This window comes from Mustelus asterias, chromosome 1, assembly GCF_964213995.1.
Source record: "Mustelus asterias chromosome 1, sMusAst1.hap1.1, whole genome shotgun sequence".
NCBI lineage: Eukaryota > Metazoa > Chordata > Chondrichthyes > Carcharhiniformes > Triakidae > Mustelus > Mustelus asterias.
In genome coordinates this window covers 158460846-158473949 of record NC_135801.1, presented here as the reverse complement: position 1 = coordinate 158473949, position 13104 = coordinate 158460846, and the positions used below count along the sequence as shown (strand labels likewise).

Below are 13104 nucleotides of genomic sequence, written 5' to 3'. Positions count from 1 at the left end.
TCGGGAAGCAAGAGCAGAACAATACTGACCAGTTCAAGGCTAACATCACAGTGATGGAAACGGTTGTTGAAGCCAAGCGGCCCACTCTCATTAATTACACAAGAGGTGCAGGCGAGAAGACACTGTGTGCACTCAGAGCCACTAAAAGTAAAACCCAACAGATGATGTCAATAACTACTGGCAACAACTTTGCCAAAATATGAATATGCCCTTTGAGGGAATGCAAGAGGCATGTCTGAGGAAAGAAAAAATGTCAACAGATCCATCAGAAAACAAAATGGTCCAAGTGAAAAGAGTGAGGTTAGCATCATTTGCAATAAATAATGGAAAGCTGATTGGAACACTAACTCAAGTTGTGCTTCAGGAAGAACAATGTCACTGAGGAAGCTCTAGACACCATAGAAAGCCCTGAACTGACAGAGCTGGATATGGAACACAGTGGAAGAGCTGAGCAAAGCTATTGATCCGCCTGTTGAGGGCAAAGCTCCAGGTGCTGATGCTATACTGCCTGGATTCATCAAGCCCAGGAAAGCCACTCACCTGCAGCATCTGCACAAATTTCCCTCCCTCTGCTGGAGGGAAGGGACAGTGCCCCAGGATATGTAGGCTGCAAAGACTCTGCAGCCTACATATTGGCGGCCAAGGCAATTGCAACAACATCAAGGCATCTCCCCGGCAGCATCATGGGAAAAGTATTTGCTAACGTTGCCTTTGTCAGACTACTGATCTTGGCTAAATGCAGCTATCTTAAATCTTAGTGTGGCTTCAGAACTGGAAGACCAACAAATTACATGATCTTCTCATACTTGCAACTACAAGAGAAATGCCATGATCCACTATACAACTTCTAAATTGATGCCACCATTGATCTTAGCAAAGCAATCAACCAGGTGAGCAGAGGCAGTCTGTTTAAGCTACTGGAGAAAACTGGCTGCCCACCAAAGCTACTCAATATAATCTCTTTTGTCCATGACAACATAGAAACATAGAAGATAGGAGCAGGAGGTCGCCATCTGGCCCTTCGAGCCCGCTCCACCATTCGTCACAATCATGGCTGATCATCCAACTCAATAGCCTAATCCTGGTTTTGCCCCATAACCTTTGATCCCATTAACCCCAAGTGCTATATCCAGCTGCCTCTTGAATACATTCAATGTTTTTGCATCAACTACTTCCTGTGATAATGGATTACACAGCCTCACCACTCTTTGGGTGAAGAAATGTCTCCTCAACTCCATCCTAAATGGTCTACCCTGCATCCTCAGACTGTGACCCCTGGTTCTGAACTCCCCCACCATCAGGAACATATTCCTGCATCTACCCTGTCTAGTCCTGTTAGAATTTTATAAGTCTCTATGAGATCTCCCCCCTCATTCGTCTGAACTCCAGCGAAAACAATCCTAACCTTGTCAATCTCTCCTCATACATCAGCCCTGCCATCCCTGGAATCAGCCGAGTAAACCTTCATTGCACTCCCTTGAGAGTAGGAACATCCTTCCTCAGGAAAGGAGATTGAAACTGCACACAATACTCAAGGTGTGGCCTCACCAAGGTCCTATATAATTGCAACACATCCCTGCTTCTGTACACGAAACCTCTCGCAATGAAGGCCAGCGTGCCATTTACCTTCTTTACCGTCTGCTACACCTGCATGCTTACCTTCAGTGACTGTTGCACAAGGACACCCAGGTCCCGCTGTACACTCCCCTCCAATTTACAGCCATTCAGGTAGTAACCGGCCTTTTTGTTTTTGCTGCCAAAGTGAATAACCTCACATTTATCCAAATTATACTGCATCTGCCATTGATTTGCCCACTCACGCAACCTGTCCAGATCATTCTGAAGGATCTCTGCATCCTTGTCACAGTTCACCCTCCCACCCAACCTGGTATCATCTGCTAACTTTGAGATGTTACATTTTGTTCCCTCATCCAAATCATTAATATATATTGTGAATAGCTGGGTTCCCAGTGCCGATCCCTTTGGCGTTCCACTAGTTACTGCCTGCCAATTTGAAAAGGACCCATGAATTCCTACTCTGTTTCCTCTCTGCCAACCAGTTTTCTACCCATCTCAGTACACTTCCCCCCAACCCCCAAACCCATGTGCTTGACATGATGGGTAAAGTCTGCTATGGGGATCCTTTGAGGTGTGCACTGGTGTCAAAGTTGTGTTCCGGCACTTAGAATCTTTGATATATTCCTCACTGACAGAAAGCTGTTCTGCTTTGATCATCTGAGGTCAAAGACAAGGTGAGCAAAGTACTCCAAGTTGCGCTACACTGACGCACTAACATTCATACCAGAGAATACCAGCAACAGCTAATGGCCAGACGCTCTCACACCTGTAAGAGGAGGTTTTTTAAAAATATATTCATTCTTAGGATGTGGACATTGTTGGCTCGGCCAACATTTAGCATCCATCCCAAATTGGCCATGAGAATATGGTGGTGAGCGATCTTCTTGAACTGCTGCAGTCCATGTGGTGTAGATACCACAGAATTCCTAGCCTGCTCATGTAGCCACAGTATTTATATGACTAATCAGGTTTTGTTTCTGGGCAATGGCAACCCTCAGGATGTTGATAATGGGAGTTTCAGCAATGGTAATACCATTGAATGACAAGGGGCAATGGTTAGATTTTCATTTGTGGGAGATGATCATTGTCTCGCGATTGTGTGAAGTAAACATTATCATAGAAATCATAGAAACCCTACAGTGCAGAAACAGGCCATTCGGCCCATCAAGTCTGCACCGACCACAATCCCACCCAGGCCCTACCCCCATATCCCTACACATATTACCCACTAATCCCTCTAACCTACGCATCTCAGGACACTAAGGGGCAATTTTAGCATGGCCAATCAACCTAACCCGCACATCTTTGGACTGTGGGAGGAAACCGGAGCACCCGGAGGAAACCCACACAGACACGAGGGGAATGTGCAAACTCCACACAGACAGTGACCCAAGCCGGGAATCGAACCCAGGTCCCTTGCCAGTTCACTTGCCAGCCCAAGCCTGGATATCGTCCAGGTCTTTCTGCACTTGGACACGGACTGCTTCAGTATCTGAGAAATCATGAATGATGAACATTGCACAGTAAACACCTCCACTTCTGACCTTATAATGGAAGGAAGGTCACTGATGACGCACCTGAAGATGGTTGGGCCTAGGACACTAACTTGAGGAACCCCTGCAGTGATGATCTGGAACTACAGTGATTGACCTCCAACAACTATAACCATCCTCCTTTGTGCAGAGTATGATTCCAAACAACAGAGAATTTTCCCCGAATCCCATTGACTCAAGTTTTTCTAGGACTCCTGGATGCCACGCTCAGTCAAATGCAGCCTTGATGTCAAGGGCAGTGACTCTCCCCTCACGATAGGGGGTTGGTAGGAGAAGAGGTACTCAATACAATTAATGTTACCAGGGAGGCAGTGCTTGGTAGACTAACGGGACTGAAGGTGGACAAGTCCCCGAGCCCGGATGGAATGCATCCCAGGGTACTGAAAGAAATGTCAGAGGTAATAGTGGATGCATTAGTGGTTATTTATCAAAATTCGTTGGATTCTGGGGTAGTGCCTGCGGATTGGAAAACGGCTAATGTTACGCCGCTGTTTAAAAAAGGAAATAGACAAAAGGCGGGTAACTACAGGCCGGTTAGCTAAACAACCGGCCTGTAGAAAATGCTGGAATCCATCATTAAAGAAGAAATAGCAGGCCATCTGGATAAGAATGGTTCGATTAAGCAGGCGCAGCATGGATTCATGAGGGGAAAGTCGTGCTTGATGAACTTGTTGGATTTTTATGAAGATGTGACTAGTGCGGTTGACGGAGGGGAACCGGTGGATGCGGTGTTTTTGGATTTCCAAAAGGCGTTTGATAAGTGCCTCACAAAAGGTTGCTGAAGAAGATTGGGTCACACGGAATTGGGGATAGGGTGTTAGCGTCGATTGGGGATTGGCTATCCAACAGGAAGCAGAGAGTCGGAATAAATTGGTGCTTTTCTGGTTGGCAGATGGTAACTAGTGGCGTGCCACAGGGATCGGTACTGGGGCCTCAACTATTTACCATTTATATAGACGATCTGGAGGAGGGGAATGAGTATAGGGTAACAAAGTTTCCAGACGACACAAAGATAAGTGGAAATGGAAAAGTGAATCATGTGGAGGGCGTAGAAGGTCTGCAGAGAGATTTGGACAGGCTGAGTGAGTGGGCGAGGATCTGGCAGATGGAGTATAACGTTAACAAATGCGAGGTTATTCACTTTGGAAGAAATAATAGCAAATTGGATTATCTAAATGGAAAGAAATTACAACATGCTGCTGTGCAGAGGGACCTGGGGGTCCTTGTGCATGAGACGCAAAAACCCAGTCTGCAGGTGCAACAGGTGATCAAGAAGGCAAATGGGATGTTGGCCTATATCGCAAGGGGGATAGAATATAAAAGCAGAGATGTCTTGCTGCATCTGTACAGGGCATTGGTGAGGCCGCAGCTGGAATACTGTGTGCAGTATTGGTCCCCTCATTTGCGGAAGGATATATTGGCCTTGGAGGGAGTGCAGAGAAGGTTCACCAGGTTGATATCAGAGATATGGGGTGTTGACTATGAGGAGACACTGAGCAGATTGGGTTTGTACTCGTTGGAATTTAGAAGGCTGAGGGGGGATCTTATAGAGACCTATAAGATAATGAAGGGGCTGGATAGGGTAGAGGTGGAGAGATTCTTTCCACTTAGAAAGGAAGCTAGAACTAGAGGGCACAGCCTCAAAATAAAGGGGGGTCAGTTTAGGACAGAGTTGAGGAGGAACTTCTTCTCTCAGAGGGTGGTGAATCTCTGGAATTCTCTGCCCACTGAAGTGGTGGAGGCTACCTCGTTGAATATGTTTAAATCACGGATAGATGGATTCCTGATCGGTAAGGGAATTAGGGGTTATAGAGATCAGGCGGGTAAATGGAACTGATCCACTTCAGATCAGCCATGATCTTATTGAATGGCAGGGCAGGCTCGAGGGGCTAGATGGCCTACTCCTGCTCCTATTTCTTATGTTCTTATGAATTCAGCTCTTTTGTCCATGTTTGAATTAAGTCTGGTTACAGCTTTGCCAATATGCAATGTCCTTCAAGGGAATGCAAAAGGCACATATGAAGGAATTAAAAAAGGCAACTGATCCGTCAGCAAATAAAATGGCTCCAATGAAAACAAAGGCTGGGGAGCTGAGTAACTCTGGCAAAACCCAAACTGATCATCAGTGAGCAGGTTATTGCTAAGCAATACCCGATTGCTAAGGTATACCCAAAGATCTTCTATACAGTCAACTGGCCACTGGGTCATGACCTCCTGGAGATCCCCACCTTTGCTACAAGGACACATGCAAGAGAGATATGAAGATGGAGGACATTGACACTGACAACTGGGACTTATGGCCATGACCTCTGAAGGCCAACTATGTGGAAGGGCAGTCAAAGAAGTGAACAGGAATGTAAAGCTCATCTGGCTGAAAGAGGGACAAGAGAAACACAGGTCTGTGAATAATGCACCTCCTCAGCTCACTGTCTTCCTGTGCAACAAGCTCGCCGTAGACTGGCATGCCAGAGAGGGCTCCTGAGCAACAGCAGGCAATGCTTAACACAGAACTGACCACCATGAGAAAACCAAAGAGATGGAAGGCTGCCACCAAGTATGGGTTAGAAGCCCTTTCTATCATGAAATACACAAGAATACACTTAGTAATTTAATTTAACTATGGTCTAACCAATGCCTTGTATCAATTAATTCTAATCTGTGCCAACATATATAAAATATTGGGATCTTTATGACATTATCTACCAGTACTTGCACTCAGGGAACTGCTCGGTCTCCCTTCATCAACATCCTTCTGTTTTTACATTATGTAGATAATCCTCGCTCTTACTTTCCCTTTCAGAGTGCATTGCTTCACACTTGAATTGCATCTGCCACCTGTCAGCGCATTCCATCAATCTGTCTGCGTCTTCCTGCAGCCTTTGCCTCCAATCCTATTTTTGAGTCATTAGCTAATTTGGAATCAGGGAGAATAGAAAAATAAATTCAAAACTGGCTCGAAAAATAGTACAAGTTAAGGACAGGTTGTCAGAGCAGTTAGAAGCAGGATGTGGAGTTGCTTAGGGTTTGCTTTTGGGCATTCTGATAAAATGAATAGGATAAGTAGCATATGGATTTGAATGTCAGCAAGCGTGTGATGTATTGTGCTGCATAAACATCCTGATAATTATACTCTTGACTGTTAGCTCAATGCTGTGAAAGAGCAAACTAACATGGGGGCAATGGGGAGGCAAGTTGGACACAAGTTCATAGAACATTCAAAGCAACACCTCAAATTGATGTAGCATTTAAAAACTAAGATAGAATTTGAAGTTCTCTTTCAAGCTATAAAAGTCAAAGGCAATCATATACTGCATAGGCCCTGAGGTCTGCAGTTTTTGAAAATTCATTCATTCTGGGGGTAGCTGGCTAGGCCACCATTTACTCCCATGAGAGGATAGTGATGAGCTGCCATCATGAACTACTGCGGTCCACGTGGTGTAAATACACCCATAGTGCTGTTAGGGAGGGAGTTCCAGGATCTTGACCCAGAGACAATAAAAGACTGGCAATATATCTCCAAGTAAGGGGTTTCACAACACCGGGTGGAAGTCCAACGGTCCAACCTGGTGGTGTTGTTACACGTCTTACTGTGTGTACCCCGACATATATCACGCACGCACGGATTTGGAAGGTGTGCCAAAGGAAACTAGGTGAGTTCATATCGTGCATCTTGTAGACAGTACACACTGCTGCCTTGGTGGAGAGAATATGTTTGTGGATGGGGTGCCAATCAAAAGGGCTGTTGAGTATTGTCCAATCATAGAATCCATAAAATCCCTACAGTGCAGGAGGCAGCCATTCGGCCCATCGGGTCTGCACCCACTCTCCGAAAGAGCATCTCATCGAAGTCCACACACCTCCCCTGCATTTACCATGGCCAATCTACCCAACTTGTATATCTTTGAACATTAAGGGGGAAGTTAGCATGGCCAATCCACCTAACCTTCACATCTTTGGACTGTAGGAGGAAACTGGAGCACCGGGAGAAAACCTACGCAGACATGGAGAGAACGTGCAAACTCCACATAGACAGTCACCCGAGGCTGGAATTGAATCTGGGTTTCTGGTGCTGTGAGGCAGCAGTGCTAACCACTGCCACCGAACAGCAAATATCCCCACTTCTAACCTTAGAATCATAGAGGAAGGTCATTGATGAAGATAGTTGTGCCTAAAACACTACCCTGAGGAACTCCTGCTGTAATGTCCTAGAACAGAGATAAAGTTTATTTATTAGATGAGATGATTGACCTCTAATCACCACAGACATCTTCCTTTTTGCCAGGTATGGCTCTAACCAGCGGAAAACTTTCTCCGAGTCAAATGCTGCCTTGATGGGCAGTCACTCACCTCACTTCTGAACTTCAGCTCTTTTATTCCTATTCAGACCAAGGCTGAAATGAAGTCAGGAGCAGTTTGCACTGTAGGGACAGAGTCTTTAGAAAAAGCGCAGACTCTGAGATTCACAAGAATAATGCCCAATAAGAAAATACAATTGTGGGAAAATTTCAAAATTTGTGTTTTTATATTTGAACATGATAATGCGTGGATGGGACAGGTTAAATAGAAACAGGTTGTTGCAGTAATTAAGAAAAAGATACAAGATTTTGAACAGTAGGCTGGAGAAACTTCCTCATACAGGATTTAAGGCTGTTAAATTGCCTTTCAGGATTAGTGGTTAAGGCAGAAACTATGTCAACATTCAAGATTAGATTGAATATTTTAATGACAGACAGGGTTGAACAGATGTGAACAGGGTGTAATACTATTTGCTCACATGAAGAATAAACTTTAAAACAAGAGGCTGATTGATCCAAATGGCCCAGTTCTGTGAAGTATCTTTTTGTATTTCCACATGTTCTATTTTTAAAGAACTCTTGCCTAGTACGTGGACATCGCTGGTTATGCCAGCATTTATTGCCCATCCCTAATTTCCCTTGAGAAGGTAGTGGTACACTGTCTTCTTAAACTGCTGCAGTCCACGTGGTGTAGGTACACCCAGTGCTGCGAGGGAGGGATTCCCAGGATTTTGACCAAGCGACAGTGAAGGAATGGCAATATATTTCCAAGTGAGGATGGTGAGTGACTTGGAGAAGAACCTACTGGTGGTGGTGTTGCCACATATCTGCTGCCCTTGACCTTCGAGGGTTTGGAAGCTGCTGTTGAAGGAACCTTTGAGAGTTGCTGCACTCTATCTTGTAAATGATACACGCTGCTGCCTCTCTGTAGCGAGAAAGTATTGAATGCTTTGTGAAAATCCATAAATACCTACCTGCATTCCCTTTCAGTTAGCTCTATAAAAAGCTATTACATTTTTCAAAGAATTTCCTTCCACCCGCCCCTCAATAGGTTCATGCATATTTAAAATATTAATTTTATTTCTCCAAATACCACATCATCACCGCTTTAAAAATTTTTCCTCAACAACGTTATTCAAAAAATGGTTGAGAGAGACAACAACAATGACCAAACTGCAACCTGTATGTCAGTTTATGGACCCTGAGCACTCTTGATTGGGGTCAGTTTAGCTCAGTTGGCTGGACAGCTGGTTCGTGATGCAGAGCAACACCAACAGCATGGGTTCAATTCCCGTATCGGCTGAGGTTATTCATGAAAGGCTTGCTTTCTCAACCTTGCCCCACATCTGAGGTGTGGTGATCCTCAGGTTAAATCACCACCAGTCACCAAATCAACACCACCTCTTGAGGGGAAGAGCACCCACCCTGTTGTGGGTGCAAACGTCTCACTGCATCAACTCTTGGGAGAAATAAGTTTTCATGATTAATTTTAGAGCAAGCTCTCAAATTGCTGACTCTTTCAGGCAATCATGCAACTCCAGGAGACCACAGTGCATTATTAATGCACAAGCAGGTGCTTCCGGGAAGTGAATTCAGTCCTTGGACTCCAGGTGGCTGGAATCCCTCTCTCAAGCTCCTTTTCAGGACCTCCTCGTGTCATCGGGTGTCCTCAAACAGGAGGTCTGTTCCTCCAAGTAGGTCTGTTCTGAGCAAGGCAGACTCCCAGGCACTGACGTCTATATTGCACCTTCAGGGTGTCTTTGAAGTGCTTCCTTTATCCTCTTGTTCGGAAGCCTTTCTTGAGCTCGGAGAAAATGATTTGCTTTGGCAGTTGCACATCCTAAGCATGTCTAGCCCAGTGGAGTTGGTTTCAGATGATCATGGCCTCAATGCTGGTGCTCTTGGCTCTTTCAAGGACGCTGATGTTAGTACGCACGTCCTCCCAGCTGTTGTGGAGAATCCATCTCAAACAGCGTTGACAATACCCCTCAAAGGCCTTGAGATAACCTTTGTACGTCGTCCAAGCTGGAGTCATTGGGAGGATGATCACCTTGTATATGACACCTTGGTGTCAGCACAAATGTCGCGGTCAAAGACTCTCGTCCTTAGGCATATGAAGGCAGCACTCGCAGATTGGGTACAATGTTGAATCTCCACGCCAACGTTAGCCTTAGAACGAGAGGTGGCTCCCCAGGAATGGGGAAATGTTCCACACTAGGGAGAGTTTTTCCATTGTTCTTTATGGAAGGAGAGGCTGCATCTTGCCCTGGGGCAGGTTAGTAAAGGACTCGAGTCTTGAGGTTGAGACCAGTATGCTTCCATGAAGGTATCAAGCATGGCTTGGAGATTTTCTTCTGAGAGAGCAGAGATGGTGACATACTGAAGCTCCGTGAGCAATATCACTGTCATTGCTGCTTGGATCGCCACCTTGTCGTGGAGGAGAGGCTTGAACGTTCCATTGATCCCAATAGCAATGCCATTGGGAGTCTTAAACTTCTGGCAGTGTCACCTATGACAGTAAAGTTGGAGGGGAGGAACCAGACAAAGTGCAAGCCTTCCTTGTACTTCCTCTATGATTCCCCGACCCAATGTTGTTGTTAACTATATACATCACTTCTCGGCCTTTTGGCTAAGATCAAATGTAGTATGGATTGGATGTTGCACTTGGTTGAGGTCATTAGGTTACACTGAAGCTTCATATGTTTCATATGAAGCAATTGTTAAAAGCGGCATCTCGGCCTTTTGGCTAAGATGCAAATGAGCTCAAGTCTTGGAGGAGGAACCTCCCCCTTCTCCAATCAGCTTGGCTCATGTAGATCAGGCCCAGGACAGGGTGATTTTGGTCGCTCACCCTGTCTTGTCAGCCTGGATCTGAAATGTCTCAACTTGTTGAGACTCTGAATTGGATTTGATTTGATTGAATTGGAAAAGTATAAAAAAAATATACATTTAAAACAACATTGACCGTCGCATGCTGACATTTGGATAATCTGACTTGCTCATCGACCAACTCCAATGCAATTTTTCCAAGCTTTACCATGCTACCAGTACGTAATGGGATCAAACTTGCGACGTCGATCTTTATTTCAAGTCATCTGCAGTTGCAATCTGTTACACTGCTTGAGAGTTAAGTGGGAAAGGATGGAAAAGTGTGTCACTACAACCCAAGTATTCAGAATCACAATGCAGCTCTGGAAAGAAAAGGCTATGCAAATTAACTAATTTGCATTCATTACCAAATGTGTAACAGACTAGTGTGGACATGTTACATTCATTCAACAAAGGCTGTAGAAAAATGTGCAAAATTAAAATTTCATTACAACAGTCCATGCTAGATTCAAATCTACATCTAAAAGGCAAAATTAGTTTTCTATCTGCTGTGCCACCCAAGTTCTCACTCAACTATGTCATTAACTGTCATTTTCGAAGTAATCCATTCCCACAATTGCAGCATAGATTGACTGTTATAGATTAATTGCTAAAACTGTATGCAAAACAAATCTCGTCAAACTGTACATGTAACAATAAACACAAACTGTTAATACCACTTCTCAAGACAATACAATAACCTTGACTAAAGCCCAAACCTCGACTTAAAGTAGAAAAGTATATATTATAGAAACTTACATAGCCACACTTCTACCATTACAGGCCCATATCTACCTTCACATCAAGCTTCCCAATGCTAATTTTACAAGAGAAATTTCAAGCAGGACACAAAAATTAAGAGGATACACCACCATTGGATCACCCCAACGCATAGCTGGCTCAAGGAGAATGTTGTCAGAGATGGGAATGTTTCCAGCTGCCCACCTTTCTAGCCAGGGGCTGTTGTGTAGATACAAAATTAAACATAGAGGGTGGCATGGTGGCACAGTGGTTAGCACTGCTGCTTCATAGCACCAGGGACCTTGGTTCAATTTCGGCCTCGGGTCACTGTCTGTGTGGAGTTTGCACATCCTCCCCATGTTTGCATAGGTTTCCTCAGGGTGCTCCCGTTTCCTCCCACAGTCCAAAGAGATGCAGTTTAGGTTGATTGGCCATGCTAAATTGACCCTAGTATCAGGGTAAATATGTGGGGTTACAGGAATAGGACCTGGGTGGGATTGTGGTCGGTGCAGACTTGATGGGCTGAATGACCTCCTCCTGCACTGTAGGGATTCTATTCTATGATTATAGAAAGATATGCAGAAGAATGAGAGTGTTGACTATGCTCCTTTCCACACCAGAAAAGTCCTTCCTTTTTTAGTCATCTTGGTATAATGTCCATCGAGAAACAGTTAAAATAAAAAGGTCACATTATATACTTTTGAGTAAGAGCACTAACGTGTTACAGTGTGGGCAAATGGAAAAATGTAGCATTGGGGAAGATGTTCCAAAACAATTATTCATTTAGAACATAAATGATTCTGTTTTTCCTCCATCAACAACAACATTAAAACTAGGCCATTTATTTAAAACATGATAGCTGACATTTGCAGAGACAGTGTCAAAAAGTCTTGAGCCCTCGATACACGTCAGAAAAAAAACAAGAACTAGATGTTAGTCTGGAGGGGAGCAGCCTGTTAAACATTAGATTTTTTTAAAAACCATTTCTGACAAAATATATAGTTTAATTCTTTGGAAGAAAGGCGGCGGCAGAGGTTCTAAGGTCTCCTCGCAGTTACAAAATCTCCAGCACGCCCTTCAATTTAATCCATTTTGTAAAATCGTCCTTCAAAAAAAACTCAGCCCGCAGGCTACAAAGAACAGGAAGAGATACATGTCATCAAACCTGATAACTGGCAATAAGCACCCACAGGCCCCAACAAAGAATCCAACAACAGATACAAATGTGTTACACTTTTTGCTCCAAAAAGAATCAAACACATTGTATCCGGGGGAAAATAACAGGAGAGAAACTTTTGAAGGGAATGTTTTTTTTCCTTTGAACAGGAACCGGTCCGCTTCACTTGGAGCCACTCGAGGGTTTTCCGGGTGTGACGGCTGCTGAAGTTGAAGCAAAGCCGGGGAGTTGATGACAGCAAAGTAACGGCTGGAGAGGAGTGGGGGGGGGGTTTGCTCCAGCCAGCCCCACACCCCTCTCCCCCATCTCCTCCTCCTCCAACCCCGTGGACAGCGCATCGAATAAAAAGTACCCACCCAGCGCAGCCGCTAAAAGTCAACGCGACCCACCGCCAGCGCTCCGCACTGCCTGACGAACGGCGGGCACTGCGCCCAAACTTCCCCTCAGCCCTCCCCTGTCCCGTCCCGATCCTCCCCGCTCCCTCCAGTCACTGCATTTCAGACACAGCGAGCCGTGGCTGGCTGACTCACCCCCTCTCTGTCTCGGTGTGTCCCAACTTTCTGCACCAGTCTCTCCTCACTCACGGCTCATGTTGCTGCTGCTGCTGCTGCTGCTGCCAGAGGTTGAGGAGAGGAGAAAGGAAACAGAGCCGCTGAGGCTGAGACCGCGCACGCTCCACCCATCCCGTCTGACCTCATCGGCTGGGCGGGACCCGAGCCTGGGTCCCATTGTGACGTCGGGGCGGGACGTTCCACCCGGCTGATTTGTGAATGGGGGCACTCTTCCCCAGCCCTGAGCGGGGAGATGCAGCCTGTCCACTGGTAAATTATGATGTGGAGATGCCGGCGTTGGACTGGGGTAAACACAGTAAGAAGTCTCACAACACCAGGTT

General features: G+C 45.3%; 1 protein-coding gene across 2 annotated transcripts in view; it reads right to left on the bottom strand.

Moving 5' to 3' along the window:
- The window catches only part of LOC144499568 (talin-1), a 278973-nt gene extending 266071 nt beyond the window's left edge, over window positions 1-12902 (bottom strand). For both annotated transcript variants that reach the window (XM_078221680.1, XM_078221690.1), the window contains exon 1: window positions 12743-12902. The gene's annotated coding sequence lies outside the window, so the exon portion shown is untranslated. The remainder of the gene's footprint in view (window positions 1-12742) is intronic.
- Window positions 12903-13104: the final 202 nt, after the last annotated feature.